A 14,024-nucleotide genomic window follows, 5' to 3' on the forward strand; every position below is an offset into this window, starting at 1 on the left:
ATTGACTTGAGCCTCTGGAGCTTACTGGGGCCCAGTTATTTCTTTTTCAGACATCATCTAATTTTGAGAACCTTATCTAAGGGACAGGAAGTCTTTGCTCTTTCTGACAATCTGGACAAGCTTTCAGAACATTTCTTAGAAATCTCTCTGCAAGGAGCATCAGGACTCCTGATATTTGATATATGCCCTACCAAACTCATTCCAGCTCTTCTCATATTTGACAAGGACTTCAGAGAAACCAACAAAGTCCAGATTCTTAGGAGAGGGAAGCTGGTGCCCATTCCTCTTCAAAGATGAAAACACTCAATTGATTCAAAGTATTTTCATTTTAACTTTCTTAAGAACCCAGGCCATTTCTCTTAATGATAGTGGGCCACTCTAAGGCCAGCAGTGTCTATAACGGGGTGGAAATTGTAGAAACAGCACTAAAACAGGGACATGGGGGACAAGATGCTGGCTACCCCCATGGAGTTTCAGATGTGGTGTCCCTAGAGAAGGCCACCTGTATGACCAAGTTGCATTAGTTAAAATCACTAAGTGACTAAGGGTCACTTACTATGAGGGTCAATAGAGACAAAGTTTTATTTCTTCCCCACAACGATGCCCCATCCCCCTGAAAGGCCCACTGAAAATAGACTCTAATTAAATTAGCCTATGTTGGAGGACACACATACATCTGTATCATTTTGAGATTAATATAATCAAGCAGAAACCTCAGCTCTGGCAACCATTTTAATGCTGAGCCCACCTGTACTTCTCCCCTGCAGATCAATCTAAATGCAATTTCTTGGCATTAGGTTCTTCTTTGCTGGTTTGCAAATAAGCTTTTTCTTTTTTTAAAACACTGGATTTAGAAACAATCTATTTTTAAGAAGAAAAATAGACACGCTTGAAAACAGAGCTGGCTATTTTTTGGTTTTGGGGGTGGAGGTAGAAGAGCAGTGGGGAAGTTTAACAGACAATGGCCTGTTTTACTGGTTTCAGTAAAACATAGGTGTTTTCAGTGATGAGCTACCTTAGTGGATTTGTTTATACCTTTAGATGTTTTTATTGGTCTGGGGAGCCGTGGGGTTAAAGGAAAAGAGAGAACTGGGAAGTTAAAGCCTTTGAAAGAAGACAACCAGTGGTGATATCCAGGCATCCTAACATTAAAACTAAACAGCATTCTGTAAAGTTTCCCTGTAAATTGGTTACTTGGAACCCAGAGGCCTGGAGAAAAAGACTTGCCCCAGGCTACCAGTCAGGAAGATATATGCATATGAATTCCCTGCAATTACTTCTAGGGGAAAAGCCTATTAGGATTTTAAATGACCTAAGTGCTTAATGCACTTTCTTGACCGATCCAACAGGCCTCAGAAACCGTGAGCCAAGCAGCTGTCAGTGGGTCTTGTAGTTGGTAGATGCTTCTGATTCTTCTTCCTCTCCCCACACTGACTTTTATTGGGCCGACCTTCTCCAGCTCTAAAGCTAAGAACCCTGCCCTTTTGCCCTGAGGCCTGGGGCAGCAGCTGCTCTGCACCTCTGCCTAGAGGGCAAGAAAAGGAGGCGCTTAAGGGTGAGGGGAACCATAGAGTTGGAGGGGCCTGCCACTTTGCCCATTTGCTTATTTCATCAGTGATTGTTTTTTCTTTCATGAGAGAACGAAACGAGAGGAGAGACTGAAGGTAAAAAGGAAATTCTGCAGCCCTGGGAGAATGTATCCGAGGGACATTCTGATTTGGGAGTTTGTAACTTGAGCAGGATTGGAACTGATGCTCACATGATGCATGAGAACCAGGATGATAAGTTGAAAATTAGCTTCTGTTTTGATTTTGTCCCAATAACAAAACGTTCACTTTCTCTTGATAGAAAGCAGAGTTGAGAAGACTCCTATCTGGCAATATCTATAAACTTCATGGGATCCTTACATAATGAGATGAAACAAAGTTTTATTATCTCAATAGCTGTTGCTTAGAAATGTTTTGGGGCCCCAAGGGCTTGGGTGTTTCTTAGCCACAAAACTTCATAGTATAATATAGAACTGGCTTGCACTGGATATAAGAGAAATTCACATTTTGTTTTGGGGATGAAGGAAGAAGAGAGACAAGAAGAAATGCAAGGAAGAGGGAGACAGAGCATTGGAGCCAAGTGTACAGAGGAGAGGACCAGGTGCGGGTACCGGCGGGTGAAGCTCGCAGTTATGGGGGCAGCTGAGGCTGTGGGAGGGGCATGGTGAGGCTGCTCTTCCACATGAGCTTCCTTGCCTTGCTGTGTCACAGACTCCATTTCTGTTCCTGAATCATCCGTAAAGACTCCTCTGTTTATATTTTCTTTTCGGCGGAAATCAGAAAGGGGGCAGGTGTTCCGTAGTACGGTCCGCATGGTACAGCGCATAGTGTGAGACAGGCATAAGAGGAGGACCTCATGAGAAAGTGGGGATTCTCAGGACTCATGGGCTCCTGCCAGTGGTGGATTTGGGAGAGCAGGGTTGGGTTAATTTGATCCAGATATCCAAGAGCAGGGGACTCGGTACACAGCTTTTGAGTAATAAAGACGATGGGAAGTAAAATATCATTTGGTAAAATCTGCATGACGTCTCCAAACAGGAGGATCCAGAATACATGGGAACACTCTTTCTCTTCCAATGCGGTTAGGTTTTCAGTATCATCAGTATTGGGCTCTTCCTGGCACAGAGTAGAAGGATACTGACCCTGCTCTCAAGTGAGGGTGGGTGTATAAATTAATGAATACAGGGTCTTCTGTACTGTTCCGTTCATTCTGATACTGATACAGAATACAAGAGTATGCTGATACAGGGATGAGGGAAAAGGCAGCGTTTGTGGAAGGCAGGTCATGCTTATCAGGTAAACACTACAGTGGACCTCAGCCTTAATGGGTCAACCCCTCCTAGTGTGGATTTTGTTAAGAGCCTGTGTCTAAAGTACCTTTCCAGGCACTGCAATTTTCTGGATGTTTCCCTTCAGGACTCTGTGTTAAAACAAGCAAGCAAAGAAACAAACAAAAAAAGCACTTCTATATATCTGTGGAAGTGATTTTAAAAAATAAATAAATAAAAAGGTGTGACTCTTGGGTTGCCATATCAGGGCAAAAGCAAAGGAAATAGTGCATAGAAAGGGATTGTGAAGGCAGTGGCACCTTCTTCAAATGGCCCCTGTTGTTGTGAGTGCAGGATTTCTGGATTTCTGGGGGAAGAAGGGGAGGATTTCTTCCTGTCAGGCAGGTTCACAGTGCAGCTCAGGCCACGCTAATACAACTTGGAGCATTTCACTGTTAAGGCAAATTCTACATTAGGGAACAAGGACATTTAGAGATTTTTTTTTGTTGTTCTATTCTCCTAACATTTATACCTTGCATACTTTTGCTTTTGAAGATATAATTGACATAGTTTTTTTAATGGCTTATTATGTGCTATGATGACAAGATAGGATTTGAGTCAAAAGTCCTGGTCCTGGAATTTTATCCTGACCTTTTAACAAACTAGTCGCCTGAACTCATACAAACTACTACTTTGTGAAGTCTCAGTTTCCTCATCTATAAAACAGACGGCCAATAACACCTGACAGTTTTACAAAAGCCTTTCTCAGGATCAATGCCAAGTATCATGCAATGGGTGGTCTTTAAATCACACCTCTTAGACCTTGGAAGAGCAGTTTGTTGGTTTATTATTTATGTAATCCCCTCTGTCAGTTTGAACATTTCTATGCTTTGGGCACTGTACCCAGTATTTCAGTTGATTGTTTTCTTTCTTTTCACCACCACTATACGAATTTGGCACTATCATGACCCCATTTTACAACCAGGTACACTGGGTCTTGGAAGTCAAACAGTTGCCGGTGATCACACAGCTGGGATCCAGAGCCTTGCTCCAGGCTCCAATTAGGTGTGAGAAGTGGGGGCTAGTGTCTGCCAGCTGGGCAGGAAGGCTCTCACACCTCAGAGCCCTCTCCAGGAAGCAGCCACCTAGCTCTGTATCTGTCTTGAGTTTCTATCTAAAGCTGTCCTTACTCCTCCTCCTTTTGCCTGGAAAGACAGATAGACGTCATCCAGCAACATTCAACCACTTACATGTACTGTAACTATGTCGCCGGCATCTCTACTTTCTGAAATCTCTGAGTGGTATCATCTTAGGCCCTCGGTGCATAGATTTGCTGCAGAACCCCTGAGCATCCTTCAATGTTTGGAGAGCTCCATGTGATAAATGGTACCATTGGTCTTTGTGTGCTTGGCACTGGAGCCTCTGATGTTGATTAGACCAGGACGGATGAGTTGCTTGGCTCCTGCCCAGCTGGCAGACACTAGGCCCCACTTCTCACACCTAACTGGAGCCTGGAGCAACACAGTCCAAGCTCTCCAAGATCACTCGCTGCCAAATGATGAAAAATCCTCTGACCTGCCTCCTGATTTTTTTCAAATTAAAAGGTACTTTGGGGACAACTGAAATTCCCCCAAGTGCTTGTCTGAGCTATTTTGGCAGCTTCTCCCAAAGTGCTCTGGCTCCCAGCACAACCACCCAGCCCAGACTTTCCACCCAGTGCAGGGCCTGAGCCTTGTCTTTTTTCTGAGCTCAGGCCCTAAGCAGTATGCCAACTCTTCACCTGCTGCGGGCTTCCTCCTGCCCCACCAGAATGGATCCCTTTGCCCCACATGGATATGTGGAAAGAAGAGCAAGGGGAAGAGCCCTGGAGTCTGCTCTGGGCTTTTGGGAGAGCAGTAGTAACGCAGCTAAGGACCACACCCATTAGCACTGGTCATGGGATGTTTGGGGGCCTTTGCCTCGTCCTCTCTGTCAGGGAGGACCCTCACTGATTGAGGGATGTGCAGAATCATTAGTTTTCCTCCCCACCTTCAAGGATCAGAACCAGAGAGAGTCAGAGCTGAAAGGGGCATGGAGGAGCTTGCTTTTTTAATTCAACCATGTTTTGAGATTTATATTTGTAGATAGATACATGTGTCTCTGTTTTATTAATTTTAACTACTGTAGATGTATCCATTGTGTGAATATACCACCTTTTATTTATCCATTCTTCTCTTGATGTACATTGATTTTCAATTTTTTACAATTATGAATATACCACAAATGAACTTTCTCATAAATGTAATTTTTTATGTGTATGAGAGTCTCTGAGGGGTAGATAAACAGAATGAAATTTCTGGGTCTAAGGGTAGGCACATCTTTATCTTTCTATGTTGTCAAATTCTTCTCTAAATTGATTGCACCTTTTTGGACCACCCCCCAACCATTGTGTAAGTTATAATTTCACACTCATCAGACTGACAAAAGTGGAAGAGTCTAACATCCCTTAGTATTGGAAATATTGTGGAGAAATAGCAGCTCATGGCTGTTTTAATTTCCATTTTCCTACTCTTAGTTGATTTCACATTTTGGTTTCTTTGTGTGTGTGTGTTGCTGGTTTATATCCATTGTCCATTTCTCTATTGAATATTGGCTTTTTTATCCTAGTGATTTGTGGAAATTCTGTTTATGTGCTGGATACTTTTCCTTCGATGATTACGTGAAGATCAGTTCTCTTCCCCAGTCAGTGGCTGGTTTTTCACTTAGACTACATTGAATTTTAAAACCTAAAACAATAAAAACACTCTAAGTAATCTTTTGCTTTGCAGGTGCTGCTTTCATGACGTATGGAAGAAACCCCTCTCTACTTTGAGATTGTAAATACATTATTCTTTATATATATATATATATATATATATATATATATAACAATTTTAATCTGATCAGGGCTGAAAAACAAACTATGGCAGTTTACGTAGCAGCAAGTAGTCAGAAACCATTAAAAGCAAACAGAAAACACAGAAATGCGCATCAGAAACTCCCACCCTTTTCTTCCAAGTTGTTTAGCCTTGCGAAGATCACTGAACTTCTCTGTAAAGCAGGCAATATGTGTCCCTGTGTTTCTCACTGACTGGTCGGGAAGCTCTGAACACGTGTCAAGTGGGGTTGCTATTCATGTGGCCTGCCTTCAGCTCCTATTGTAGTCCTATCCTGGGATTTTCTGCACTTGTAAAATCTCCAGCGTAGTTAAAATATCATCCTCTACACCCTGCGCCAGAATGCCTGGTGCTGACCTGGCTGACTCAGCTGAGAGATGGAAAAAAACCACTCAAAACTCTGAATCTGAGCTGGCTTCTTTCATTCAAATAAAGGCCACTTTACAGATCCCTCTCAGGGAGACAGTGCTGGGAGTAGGAAGGTAGAAAAGGGTTAATGTGGTGTGGCTCTGTGTCTCCACCCAAATCTCATCTCCTGTTAGGGAGGGGCCTGGTGGGAGGTGACTGGAACCTGGGGGCAGTTCCCCCCATGCTGTTTTTGTGATAGTGAGTGAGTTTTCACAAGATCTGATAGTTTTGAAGTATGGCACTTTCCCCCTTGCTCTTTCTTTCTTCTGCCAAGATGTTTCTCGCTTCCTGTCACCCTCTGCTGTGATTGTAAGTTTCCTGAGGCCTCCCAAGCAGTGCAGAACTGTGAGTCAATTAAACCTCTTTCATATATAACTTACCCAGTCTCTGGTAGCTCTTTGTAGCAGTGTGAAAATGGACTAATACAGGGGTCCACAATGAAGCCCTGGATTCCTCAGAGGGAGGGGTGGAGAGAAATGAAATATTTGTCCTCACTTTCTCCCTCAGCCACATTCCTGGGAGTTTTCTGGAGTAATTGATCAGGACTAATTCTAGAAAAATTGAAGATAGAAGAGATGAAATTTGCTTTGAACGGAGCTTCAGCTTTTGCTATGCTGCCACTCTTAGCTCCTTTTTTGGTATTCTTTCTCTTTCTCCCATGTCATGCTCATAGCACTCCCACCCCCACCACCAATCTCTCCTATTCTGCCTACCAAGACTTGCACTTGGAACAGTATCTGAACTGGAAGGTCTCAGTAAATATGTCCATTATTAGCAAAGAATAAAGGCTGATCATCACCCCCATTTTACAGATGAAGAAACTGAAGAAAAAGAGGATACGTTACCAGCCAAGTTCATGGAAATGTTAACTAAAGAAGCAGATTCACATTAAGGTGGAGCCCACACTCTGAACAACTCTGGCTTCTCAAGCCATGTTGACCTGCAGGTGCCTATATCCCTCCTAGGGAAATGGGTGAGTTATCCTTAACAAAGTCCCCTCTTGGGGGGTGTGTGTGTGTGTGTGTGTGTATTCAAGCAGAGGAAAAGGGATGAAGGGAAATGAGAGAGCAGTGAAGGCAGAATTTGAGAATGTGGGCTCTATAAGAGTCAGCCTTGAAAAAGAATTTTTAAAAATAATGGGAAAAGGAAGGCTTTATCTTCTTTAAAAGGCATTCTTTAAAAATGAACGCCACCCAAAATAACAACAGATAGGGAGAGGGCAGTAACTACTGATGGATTTCAGAAAAACTTGGGAAGATGTTTAGGAACAAGGAGTTTATCTTCATGCCCCTACTGAGTCTACCCACATTCATGTTACCAACCAGTTGTGAGCAGTTGCTCCAGAGCCTCTCTGTCGGGAGCCCTAAAGGACCAGAAGACAGACGGAAGAGCAAGAGCCTCCTGTCCTGGGTCCAGTGGTTCAGACGGCAGTCACTGGTTCTAGAAGCCTTGTCAGGAAGTGCTAAAGGAGAAAAGGCCAAAGTCCAGTCCCAGCTGAGTGATTCTAGTGTGGGGGGTAAGAAGTTTGAGGGGAAGGAGGAACTGCACCAGCTGGTAAATCTCACCCAAGACTCTAACTCTTGCTTTTCCCATGTAAAGACCCGTAACAGAGAATATCACAAAGTGGAAGACAGAAACCATCCACCTCAGCCTAGAGAAAGCTTGATTTAGAGTTCACAAAACAATTGTGTATGTTTGTGCATATGCTTCTTTTTAACACTGCTATGGTTGAATTCTGACTTTTTTTTTTTTGAGACAGAGTCTCACTCTGTCATGCAGTGGTGTGTTCTGGATTCATTGCAACCTCCAACTACCTGGTTCAACAATTATTCTGCCTCAGACTCCTGAGTAGCTGGTTTCACAGGCATGTGCCACCATGCCCAGCTAATTTTTGTATTTTTAGTAGAGACAGGGTTTCACCATGTTTGCCAGCACAGTCTTCATCTCCTGACCTTGTGAGCCACTCACCTTAGCCTCCCAAAGTGCTGGGATTACACACATGAACCACTGCGCCCAGCCGAATTCTGACTCATTTTATAATGTGGGGTGTTCATTCAATATTTTAAAGTTTGAAAACCACTGAGTAGGGCTTTAGGTTTTCAGTCCAGCACATAAGGAGCTCAGAATTCATTACTCCATCCTAACAATAAGCAAAAAACTGAAATAGCTGAAAAATTAGCAGCTCTTCTTAAGTCTGCCAAAGAAGTGAAGTCAGAAGGAAAACCACTGTCCCTAAAATTAAAGAGACAGACAGCCAACTGCAGAGAATCACAACTCATTGTGGCAGAAGCCCAGAAGTAGAAACCACCATAGGAACCAGTTTTGGGTAGGGAAATCTGAATGTAATTGAGAAATTACTGTAGACTAGATGTGAACAAGTCTGAAGATTAAAAACTCCAGGAGGACCCAGTCATGAGGGAGGTGGCACCATTTCATGAGTTTTACCTCCAGAAACCCTACCAAGTTCTAACCATAGTATCAGGGAAAAATCCTCCTGGGCTTCTGGTCAGGAAAGGGGAAAGAAAACCATTTTAACATATACCAGAGCATTTTGTTCATCTTAACAAAGCGTGTGTCTAGGAGAAGCTATTGTACTAGAGCCTCACTTGCTATGGTTTTATCAGAGCCTAAACCTACTGGAAGAAGGGAAATAACTCAACTTTAGCCGGCTCTAGCCTTCCACTTGGGGAAAGGAAAATATACAACTCCAGTTCTTTCTAGACTTTCACATGTGGTGAGGTAATTACTCAACTCCAGCTCACTCTAGCCTTCCATGTGGGGAAAGAAAAAAACCCGACTTCAATTTTTTCTAACCTTTTGTCTGGGGGAAGATAATTACTGAACTCTAATCCACTCTTCCCTACTCAAAGAATAAAAAAAAAAAGAGAGGAAAAAAACTAAGAAGCACTGGCAAAGTTCATGGTCCAGGGTCATAGACTCACCAAAAGACTGAGACCTAACCACAGGGCTGTAGAATACTTCCCCTCCCCTCACACCTTACCACTGTGTTACCAAAGACCTACTTACCATAGTTCCTTTTACTCAGCACATTGTGTCCCTCTTTCAACAAAAATTACAAGGCAAACTAAAAGCCAAAATGCACAGTTTGAAAAGACTAAATAAGCAATGGAACTAGAGTCAGATATTGCAAGAATGTTGAAATTATCAGACAAGAAATTTTTTAAACTATGATTAATATACTAAGAGCATTCATGAAAAAACTAGACAACATGCAAGGACAAGTGGACAATGTAAGCAAAGAATGGAAATTCTAAGAGAAAAACAAAAAGAAGTTCTAGAGAAAAAAACATTGTACAAGAAATAAAGAATGCCTGTGATGGACTCATTAGTGGACTGAACACAATGAGGAAAAAAAGTCTCTGAGCCTGAGGATATGACAATAGAAACTTCTAAAACTGAAAAACTAAGAGATTTAAAAAAAGGGGTGGGGCTAACTTAACAAAATATCCAAGAACTCTGGGGACAACTACAAAAGGAGTTATTTATGTGTATATAAATAACTTAAAAAAGTAAACAAAAACACCAGAAGGAGAAGAATGAGAAAGGGGAATAGAAAAAATATTTGAAGCAATGGTGACTGAGGAATTCACCCAAATTAGTCAAACACCAAAGTACAGATCCAGAAATCTCAGAAAATATGAGAAAATACTAAATGCTGACAAGAATGTGAAGCAACAAGAATTCTCATTCATTGTGGGTGGGAATGCAAAATGGAATAGCCAGTTTGGAAGACAGCTTGGCAGTTTCTTATACAATTAAATATATTCTTACATGTGATTGAGCAACTGTGCTCCTTCATATTTACCCAAAGGAGTTGAAAATTTATGTCGACACCAAAATCTCCCAGGGATATCTATTATAACTTTTTATAATTGCCAAAACTTGGGAATACCCAAGATGTCCTTCAGGAGATGAATGGATAAATAAGCGAACATATATTCAGATAACATAATTTAGCGCTAAAAAGAAATGAGCTATCAAGCCAAAGAACACATGGAGAAATTTAAATGCATATTTCTAAATGAAAGAAGTCAATTAAAAATGCTGCCTACTGCATGATTCCAACTACAGAGATAATGAGAGATCAGGGATTGCAAGATGTTTTAGGTGGAAGGAAGGTTGAGTAGGCAGAGTACAGAGGTTTTTTAGGGCAGTGAAACTATTCTATAGGATACTATAATGGCGGATACATGTCATTTTACACCTGTCCAAACCCACAGAACGCCAAACATCAAGAGTGAACCCTGATGCAAACCGTGGGTGGTAATGATGTGTAGTGCAGGTTCTTCAATGTGACAAATGTACCATGTGGTGAGGTGTGTTGACTGGAAGGGAGGTTGTACATGTGTGGGGACAGGGATGTACAGAAACTCTCTGTACTTCACACTCAATTTTGCTGTGAACCTAAAACTGTTCCAAAAATATTAATTTTTTAGAAATAAGACTTTAATTTGCTTTACCAAACTCAAATACTGGGTAGTTTGTCTATGGGGCTTTATTCATATTCACCCTGATTGGGTAAGAGGTATGCCAACTTTTGAAATAATTTTTCTTTAGGAATGGAGAATGAGGAGTTCTGTGAGTAGGACTTAGCTAGTTCCTTCTTTTTTCACTTCTGTCCTCCAGCAAATCTCTACACGTCCAGCAATCACAGCAATTCCAGAGCCCATTGATGGATGGAGCCCCTCCATAAAGATTTGGGGCCAGCTTTTTCTCTAAAGCCAGGTTTTCCTCTTTGCCAATTTGAGTTTTCATCCTGTCTGTCCTCAAAGAAAACCAGGGTTTAAATTCACTCCAACCTCTGATGCTTTCTAATTATAGGATGGCTTAAAGGAATTTCTTGATTGTTCAATATTCGGAAGAAACTATTCTATACTGGAGATTGCCTTTTTAAAATAAGCATCCCACCTGGCTTCAAAAAACTCTTAACAAATAAAAAATAAGAGTGACAGGGAAATCAGTGTGTGGTTGGATTCAATGTGGGACACTGTGTTTAATGCCAAATTATTACATCCTTAAAAAATCCAAGGAATCAACATTGTGAGCCACTTAAGGGAAAAAAATGTAAAAATGGAGTCACTTGATCCAAAATAAAAAGTAATGAATTGGAAAATAAGAAAATTAGAATGGTTTAGATTAATGTTCTCCCAAAATATTCCTCTCAACTGAATACAGATGATACCAAGAAAGGAGGAATTTTTTTTTTAAATTAAAACCATTTGGCAGGAAGTATTTCCCTAAGCTACAAATGTATGAGGCATTCCCAAAGCAAAAATGCCGGAGCTGTTCAAGAATGAGCAGCTTTTTTGGTGAGGACAGATCAGAAGGCATATCACCCTTCCAAAGAGGAGCATTCCCTCATTCTGACTTGTCCGATATTCGCACACATGTCGTCCATCAGGGTGATATTCCTGAAAATTTTCATGTGAGGCAAATCTTAGGACAGCTCAGTCTGTGTCAAGATGACCAAATGTACATTGATTCTAGCACTGTTTTGTCCTCAAAATCCAGGAACTCCCAAATGCCAAGTTCAGTTCTCTCTAATTGCTTGATCTGGCAACTCACTTTTGAACCCGAAAACAAACTTTTAACAAAGGTTGGTGTGGCAGGCACTGATACTTTTCACAAGTACAGTTGTTGTTATTCAGCACATGACTGTATTTCTAATTCTTACCTTCTAGGCATTAGTAGGATTACCTTTCCCAGCCTTCCTGATGTTAGACACATAGCCATCTGATTTGCTGTAGCCAATGACATTTAAATGGAAGTCATATGTATCTCTTCCAGGTGGAAGTCTTTAAGGGTTTGCCAGTGACAGTTTGCCATGGTCCTTTCCCCGTGTCACTGTGATCAGCAACCTTCCATTTAGTGGAGGCCCATCAGCCTGCCTCCCTGAGTGCCCTCGTGGAGCAGAGGCTCCTGCTGAAGCGCAATGGGTGTGTGGCCTAAGTTGAAAAATGAACTTTGTTGTTTTAAGCTACTGAGAATTTAGTTTGTTACTGCAGGATAATCCATTCTATTTTATTTCGAGTAACTGATCATTAAGGCAGCAATAACTAAAGCCAAAACCTATTTCATACTCCTTTATTTTCAGAGAAACTTCTTTTGAGAAGATTTGGACATTTTCCCATTTACCGGGGAGCCTGAAAAGTCAATCATTTTAAAAATATGACTCACCTACTGCAAATGTTATCAAAGCAACTGTTTATGATACCAGCTAGAACTTGTGAGATATCATGTGCATGGTTAAGTATTGCTGCCTAATCTAGCCTAAATCGTGTCTGCAAAATCTTGCCTTGTTTTTAAAGTGCTTTCCTGATCTTTATTCATTGATACCATATTGTCTATTAATACAAAAGTAACTATTTGTACTTCAATATGTAAATATAGATATTTTAAAGCCTCCATAATTTTATTTAAAATGTTTCAGCCTGAAACTAACCAAATCCCCTTAGAAAGGTAATTAAGTAATTAGATGGCTATCTTTCTTATAAAGATAAGATTGTAGACAGTTGAGTACAAAGGTATTTTTTAAATGAATGGAAATGTGGGACTACACATGGATTATTGCTGCCCATGGTAAATTTCAGGCTCATTTACTTGTGCTGAATCGAGAATTATATTTTCAATATTCAGTCAAGAATAAGTTTGATTATTGAGTTTGTTATACCAAAGTAGACTTAATTTGGGGCAAATATTTGACAAGCAAGAGCCCAAGCTTCATGAGCTTTTATTGACTTTTATGTTTTTAAACAAGGAATTAAAGAGAGATGATTTAAGATTTAAAATACACATTTGAGACAGGGACTAAAGTTTACATACTAACTCTAATTTAGTTTCTTCCCTTTGGAAGATAATCCAGCACGCATTTTTAAGTTCAATTTGAATTTCAGATATTCCATGTTACCCTATACTCATCCATAACATGCATCTCCTGTAAACAAATGCAATGTAGCATCAAATAAAAAATCTTTAAAGATAGGGAATTCATACAAAATGTTTTTTGATCCCCAGATATTTTTTAAGAGAAAGATGATTAAGATAGGCATCTAAGATTTTGCTTTGAATGAGGTCTAACTATCCATGTATTTCTGAGGGCTTTCCAGAAAGTGGCAGAACCAGATGACAAAATCAGATCCCCTGGGGCTGTGCTGACTCAGAATATCTCCATATGGATGTCCCAAAGCAAATTATACTCAACATGTCCCCAAATGAACTTGTCATCTGCCTTTCAAACCATGGTCTGAGAGTCCCCTTCAGCTCTCCTCGTGCTTCTCCTAACTAACCGTTCACCGATTCCAGCTTTCAGCTCTTACCTCTAGTCCTACAATTACTTTCTATGCTGGCCCTCCCTCCCTAAAGGTCTTCCTGTCTCCAATATTGCCCCCTCCAACCCTCATTTCCACTGCCACCATATTAATTTCTGTAAAGCACAGGTCAGAGTGTACTATTTTTACCTCTAAAATGTTGAGTGATTCTTGGCTACTATCTTGTTTGCCTTTGCAGACCCAGTCTGTACCCTTCTCCCCGTTTTCTGTCCCGATGGCCAATCTGTATGACATCAGCGAACTCCCTCTCTTCTGGCTACTAGCTCAGTTTTGACAATGTGGAGCCCTGGAGAGGGAGAGTGAGTTCAGGGTATAAATTCCTCGGCTACCTCCTTGCCTGAGACACGAATCATTCACGTCTCCCACTTGAAGGCACAGATCCCATCTAGAAGCCTTCTCCACACACCTGGTTTAAATGCCACGTACCCTATACTTCTTCGCATCCCTGCTTCTGTCCTTCTTTATTTCTCTGTCAGTCTGAAATTCTCTGCCTTCTCTCTACTGAAATCTTTTCCATTTAATCCTGCATTATCCTCT

This window comes from Callithrix jacchus, chromosome 2 (genome assembly GCF_049354715.1).
Source record: "Callithrix jacchus isolate 240 chromosome 2, calJac240_pri, whole genome shotgun sequence".
In the NCBI taxonomy this organism is placed as follows: Eukaryota; Metazoa; Chordata; class Mammalia; order Primates; family Cebidae; genus Callithrix; species Callithrix jacchus.